The following is a 7582-nucleotide window of genomic DNA, read 5'->3' on the forward strand; positions in this document are numbered from 1 at the left end:
AGTTCCAGCGTTTAACGCTGGAATTTCTGAGGGTGACTTTGGACGCCGGTTTGGGCCATCAAATCTTGGACAAAGTATGGACTATCACATATTGCTGGAAAGCCCAGGATGTCTACTTTCCAACGCCATTGAGAGCGCGCCAATTGGGCTTCTGTAGCTCCAGAAAATTCACTTCGAGTGCAGGGAGGTCAGAATCCAATAGCATCTGCAGTCCTTTTTGGTCTCTGAATCAGATTTTTGCTCAGGTCCCTCAATTTCAGCCAGAAAATACCTGAAATTACAGAAAAACACACAAACTCATAGTAAAGTCCAGAAAAGTGAATTTTAACTAAAAACTAATAAAAATATACTAAAAACTAACTATATCATACCAAAAACATACTAAAAATAATGCCAAAAAGTGTATAAATTATCCGCTCATCACTACTGTACGAAAAATGTGGGGAATTGCGTACGCACGCACCACACCCTTGTCCCGTATGACGAGCTAGTGCCCGGTAAGAACTGTGGCATCCAGGGCTGAAGTGTACGTGGGAGTAGAAGAGTGATGAAACTGTCTGATGCTCTGCTCCCTGTCCAGAATTGATTCGTGAGGCATTGCATCGAGGCCAAATCAACGGTATGAAGCTGGAATTCATCCTCAAACCTTATCTTCTCAACCATCTACTCCCCGTGCTAGCTGCTGAATGGCTCGACATCATGCCACACAGGTAGTGAAGTGTCCTATAGATGGCCTGATGCAGTAGACCTCCTGAACCAGATGGATAACCCGGCGTGGGAGGTGGAGGCGGTGGTGGTGGTGGGGGTTGGCTAGCGTTTAAATGCCAGTTTGGACCATCAAATCTTGGACAAAATATGGACTATTATACATTGATGGAAAGCCCAAGATGTTAGCTTTCCAACCCAATTAAGAGAGCGCTAATTGGATTTTTGTAGCTCTATAAAAATGCGTTTGAGTGCAGGGAGGTCAGAATCCAACAGCATCTGCAGTTCTTTCTCAGCCTCTGAATCAGATAATTGCTCAGGTCCCTCAATTTTAGTCAGAAAATACCTAAAATTATAGAAAACACACAAACTCATAGTGAAGTCCAGAAATGTGATTTTTGAATAAAAATTAATAAAAACATAACAAAAAGTGAATAAAACATGCTAAAAACTATATGAAAACACTACCAAAAAGCGTATAAAATATCCGCTCATCACAACACCAAACTTAAATTGTTGCTTGTCCCCAAGCAACTAGACAAATAAAATAGGATAAAAAGAAGATTATGGTGCAATAAAATCTCAGAGTCTTTAATGAAGCTCAAATTCAAATTAGATGAGTGGGGCTTATAGCTTTTTGCTTCTGAATAGTTTTGGCATCTCATTTTAACCTCAGAAACTCCACCAAGAGGAACAGGATAAACAATTTGCCTGCTTTGCAGACTATCTCAGGACTCTTGAAATAAAGATTCCGTTTGTAGAGGCACTTGAGCAAATACCTCTTACGCTAAGTTCATGAAAGAGATCTTAAGTCATAAGAAGGATTGGAGGGAGACTGAAAAAGTTTTTCTCACTGAAGAATGTAGTGCAGTCATTTTAAAAAGCTTACCAGAGAAGCTTAAAGATCCTGGAAGCTTTATGATATCATGCACATTAGAGGATGTTTGTACTAAGACAGCTTTATGTGATCTTGGGGCAAGTATCAACCTGATACCTGCATCCACTATCAGAAAGCTTGGTTTGACTGAAGAAGTCAAACCAACCCAAATGTGTCTCCAACTTGCTGATGGCTCCATTAAAATTCAATTAGGCATAATTGAGGACATGATTGTCAAGGTTGGGCCATTTGCCTTTCCCACTGACTTTGTAATGCTGGAAATAGAGGAGCACAAGAGTGCAACTCTCATTCTAGGAAGACCTTTTCTAGCAACTAGACGAACCCTCATTGACGTCTAAAAAGGGGAGGTAACCTTGAGAGTCAATGAGGATGAGTTTAAGTTGAATGCTGTCAAAGCTATGCAGCATCCAGACACATCAAAAGACTGCATGAGCATTGATATTATTGACTCCCTGGTGGAAGAGGTCAATATGACTGAGAGTCTCGAATCAGAGCTAGAGGACATTTTTAAAGATGTTCAGCCTGATTTAGAGGAACCAGAGAAAACAGAAGAACCTCTGAAAACTCCTCAGGAAGAGGAAAAGCCTCCTAAACCCGAGCTCAAACCACTACCACCATCCTGGAATATGCATTTCTAGGAGAAGATGACACTTTTTCGTAATCATAAGCTCTGCTTTAGAGCCACAGGAAGAGAAAGTACTAATTCAGGTGCTAAGGACACACAAGACAGCTCTTGGATGGTCCATAAGTGATATTAAGGGCATTAGCCCAGCCAGATACATGCACAAGATCCTATTGAAGGATGATGCTAAGCTAGTGGTTCAACCACAAAGGCGACTAAATCCAGCCATGAAAGAGGTGGTGCCGAAAGAGGTCACTAAGTTACTAGAGGCTGGGATTATTTATCCTATTTCTGATAGCCCCTGGGTGATCCCTGTCCAAGTTGTCCCCAAGAAGGGAGGTACGACAGTGGTTCATAATGAAAAGAATGAACTGGTTCCCATAAGAATAGTTACAGGGTGGCGTATGTGTATTGACTACAGAAGGCTCAATACAGCTACCAGAAAGGATCATTTTCCTTTACCATTTATAGACCAGATGCTAGAGAGACTAGCAGGTCATGAATACTACTGATTTTTGAACGGCTATTCAGGTTACAACCAAATTGCAGTAGACCCTCAGGACGAAGAAAAAATAGCATTCACATGTTCATCTGGAGTATTTGCCTACAGAAGGATGCCAAGTGGTCTGTGCAATGCATCTGTAACCTTTCAGAGATGCATGCTCTGTATCTTCTCTAATATGGTAGAGAAATTTCTGGAAGTCTTCATGGATGACTTCTCAATATTTGGAGACTTATTCAGCTCATATCTTAACCATCTAGCACTTATTCTAAAAAGGTGCCAAGAGATTAACCTGGTTTTAAATTGGGAGAAATGTCACTTTATGGTGACTAAAGGGATTGTCCTTGAGCACAGAATTTTGAACAAAGGGATAGAGGTAGATCAAGCTAAGGTAGAGGTAATTGAAAAATTACCACCACCTGCCAATGTTAAGGCAATCAGAAGCTTTCTGGGGCATGTAGGATTCTATAGGAGGTTTATATAAGATTTTTCAAAAATTGTAAAATCTCTGAGTAATCTGCTAGCCGCTGATACACCATTTGTCTTTGACACAGAGTGTTTGCAGGCCTTTGAGACTCTGAAAGCTAAGCTGGTCATAGCACCAGTCATTTCTGCACCAGACTGGAGATTACCATTCAAACTAATGTGTGATGCCAGTGACCATGCCATTGGTGCAGTATTGAGACAGAGGCATGACAAGCTTCTGCATGTCATTTATTATGCTAGCCATATTTTAAATGACACGCAAAAAAATTACACAACCACAGAAAAGGAGTTGCTTGCAGTGGTTTATGCCATTGACAAGTTCAGATCTTATTTAGTAGGATCAAAAGTGATTGTGTACACTGACCATGCTACTCTAAAATATCTCCTCACAAAGTAGAATTCAAAACCCAGACTCATAAGATGGGTGTTGCTTCTGCAAAAGTTTGATATAGAAATAAGAGACAGAAAAGGGACAGAGAACCAAGTAGCCGATCACCTGTCCCGGATAGAACCAGTAGCGGGAGCGTCCCTCCCTCCTACTGAGATCTCTGAAACCTTTCCGGATGAGCAACTCTTTGCCATTCAGGAAGTACCATAGTTTGCAAACATTGCAAACTATAAAGCTGTGAGATTCATACCCAAAGAGTACAATAGGCAGCAAACAAAAAAATTGGTTTCTTATGCAAAGTACTACTTGTGGGATGAACCATATCTCTTTAAGAGATGTGTAGATAGAATAATCCGTAGATGTATGCCTGGAGAAGAGGCACAAAAGATCCTATGAAATTGCCATGGATCACAATATGGAGGATATTTCGGAGGTGAGCGAACAACCACAAAGGTTCTCCAATGTGGCTTCTACTGGCCTACTCTCTATAGAGACTCCCAAGAGTTTGTACGTAAATGTGACAGTTGCCAGAGAGCTGGTAATCTGCCTTATGGTTATGCCATGCCTCATCAAGGGATCTTAGAGATTGAGTTGTTTGATGTATGGGGTATTGACTTTATGGGGCCTTTCCCGCCATCATACTCAAACACTTATATTCTGGTGGCAGTAGACTATGTATCTAAGTGGGTAGAAGCAATTGCAACACCCACTAATGATACTAAGATAGTGATGTAGTTCCTCCAGAAGCATATCTTCAGCCGGTTTGGTGTCCCTAGGGTATTGATCAGTGATGGAGGCACTCATTTCTGCAATAAATAGCTTGACTCTGCTTTGATCCGATATGGAATTAACCACAAAGTGGCAACTCCATATCACCCATAGATAAATGGGCAGGCTGAAGTCTCAAATAAAGAACTAAAACAAATCCTGGAATGGACTGTAAGTACCCGTAGAAGGGATTAGGCAAGAAGTCTGGATGATGCTCTGTGGGCATACAGAACTGCATTCAAAACTCCTATAGGGACCTCTCCATACCAGCTTGTGCATGGAAAAGCATGTCATCTGCCAGTGGAATTGGAACACAAGGCCTACTGGACAACCAGGTTCCTCAACCTTGATGCTAAGGTAGCTGGAGAGAAAAGATTACTCCAGTTGAATGAGCTAGAGGAGTTTAGGCTCAATGCTTTCGAAAATGCTAAAATTTACAAGGAGAAAGCAAAAAGGTGGCATGACAGAAAGCTGTCATCTAGAGTCTTTGAGCCAGGACAGAAGGTTCTGCTATTTAACTCTATGCTCATATTGTTCCCTGGGAAATTGAAATTTCAGTGGAAGGGACCACATGTGATTACAAGTGTGTCACCATATGGATATGTAGAGCTTCAGGATATTGATGATAAAAAGTTCATTGTTAATGGACAAAGAGTCAAGCATTATTTTGAAGGCAATATTGGAGCAAAATACTCAAGACTGAGACTAGATTAAAGCTCAGTAAAGTCCAGCTAACGACAGTAAAGAAGCGCTTGCTGGGAGGCAACCCATTCATTAGCAGAAATTAGATGTTTATAACAATTATATGAGTTTATTTAATTTTGTTATTCATGTTTATTAATACATTTCAGTAAATAATACAGAGAAATAAAGGTTCAGAACATAAAGTAGAGGAATCACAGAGAAAAATAACTCACTAGCGTTAAAACGCCAGTAAAGAGGCATTTTGGACGTTAAACGCCATAATGGCTATCATTCTGGGCATTTAACGCTAGTAAAGGTATCATTCTGGGCGTTAAACGCCAGAATGGATAGTATTCTGGGCGTTTAACGCCAGAAACAGTAGCATCCTGGGCGTTTAGAAAAACGCCCAGTAACAAAGGATTTCTGGCGTCTAACGCCAGGTAGGGTACATGCCTGGGCGTTAAACGCCCAAAATGGCTACCAGATGGGCGTTACCCTGCCTGGTGTTAAACGCTCAAAATGGCTACCAGATGGGCGTTAAACGCCAGAACAGCAAGGGGGAGGTAATTTTGTTTCCAATTTAATTTTTTTTCGAATTTTCATGTTTTTATTCCTAATTTTCTGCATAAAATGTTACAACTATTCATCTTTCAATTTCCATTTCCAAAAATTAATAATTTTATAAATTCTTTTTAATTCTTTTTTAATTCTTTTTCAAAACATTTTTAAAACTCATTTATCTTTCCAATTTCTTTCCAAATCTTTTTAATTCATCCATGTTATCTTTTCATTCTTAGATGCATTAACAAAAATTCAGATTGCACTTCCTCATATCTTTTTCATCTCTTTTAAATTTTAAATCTTATCTTTTTCATATCATGTTTATCTTTTATCAATCATATCTTTCTATCTTATCTTTTTCTAAAAATTCGAAAACCATTCCCCCTCCCTTTTAAATACACATTCGGCCAACCTCCTTGACCCATTATTTGAATCTTTCTCTCCCTCTATTTCTCTCATTTCTTTTCTTTTGCTTGAGGACAAGCAAACCTCTAAGTTTGGTGTGATTTTCCGTGATCACTGAGCTAAAACAGACCCATATCATGGCCCCTAAAGGAAAACAAACCACTCCAAGAGGCAAGAAAGAAAATAATCCAAAACTACCTTGGATACATGAGAGGTTCTGCACCAAAGAACATGCAGACCATTACTTCAAAATTGTGTACAGAAGATCAGTGATTTCGGAAGTTAAGTTCAATCTGAAAGAAGACAAATACCCGGAGATCCAAGAATAGATTCGAAATAGGGGCTGGAAAGTCCTAGCTAATCCTGAGATACATGTTGGAAGAAACATGATCTAGGAATTCTATGTAAATCTGTGGATTCCAGATAAGCAAAGAATAGATGGAACTATTTTCTACTCTTTTCGGACTATGGTCAGAGGGAAGGTTATTCACTTCTACCTTGACAAAGTAAGAGAAGTCCTCAAACTTCCTCAACTACAAGATGATCCAGAATCCTTTAATAGGAGAATGGCTAAAGATAAAAAGCTGGATCAAGTTCTAGAGGACATATGCCTCCCTAGAACCGAGTGGATAACCAATTCAAAAGGTGTCCCAAACCAACTGGAGAGAGGAGATCTCAAACCAGTTACCAGGGGATGGCTGGATTTCATTGGGTGTTCTATACTTCCCACCAGTAATCGCTATGAAGTCACTATCAAAAGGGCAGTGATGATTCACTGTATTATGCTGGGAAAAGAAGTGGAGGTTCATCAGCTAATTCCTTGTGAAATTTATATATTTGCAAACAAGGAATCCACTGATGCCAAATTAGCTTACCCAAACTTGATTAGTCTGTTATGTAAGGATGCGGGGGATAAAGATAGGTGTGGATGAGTATATCCCAGTTGAACGCCCAATCACAAAAAAGGTAATGGATGGACCTCAAGTTCAAGACAACCCCATCAAGAGGAGGGTGCATGAGTTCCTCCCAGAACTTCCTCAATTTGACTATTGGGCCTGCTTAGAAGCATCTGTTAATAATCTGCAAGAAGCTATGGATCAACTCAAAGAAGAGCAGCAGAATCAAAACAACATGCTCTGCAAACTGCTCAAAGAACAAGAGAAGAAAGGGCGTGAGATACAGGAGCTAAAGCGCCAGAAGCTGTCCCTTGAAGAGCCAGACATCCCACATATTGAAGGAGCACTTATCTCTCAAAATAAAGGTTGTTGAGTCCTAACTCTGTGATAACTTTTGTTATTAGAAACCTATTTTAAGAGTTACATGAGCATTAGTATTAGAGTTGTTTATTTTTTTATTATTATTCCATAAGTATTAGTAGCTTTTAAATTTCCATTTTTCCATTGCATGAGTAGTACTTTATTTTTTATTTTTCCAATTTGGCTATAATTTACTTTTCTTATCATCATTAAACATGAATAAAATAGTAGATTTTTTTAGAAGAGTAAAGGTGCAAACATTTCGAGTATATAATAAGAAAAATTCAAATTAATTATATGTGGTGGC

Source organism: Arachis duranensis, chromosome 10, assembly GCF_000817695.3.
Source record: "Arachis duranensis cultivar V14167 chromosome 10, aradu.V14167.gnm2.J7QH, whole genome shotgun sequence".
Classification (NCBI taxonomy): Eukaryota; Viridiplantae; Streptophyta; class Magnoliopsida; order Fabales; family Fabaceae; genus Arachis; species Arachis duranensis.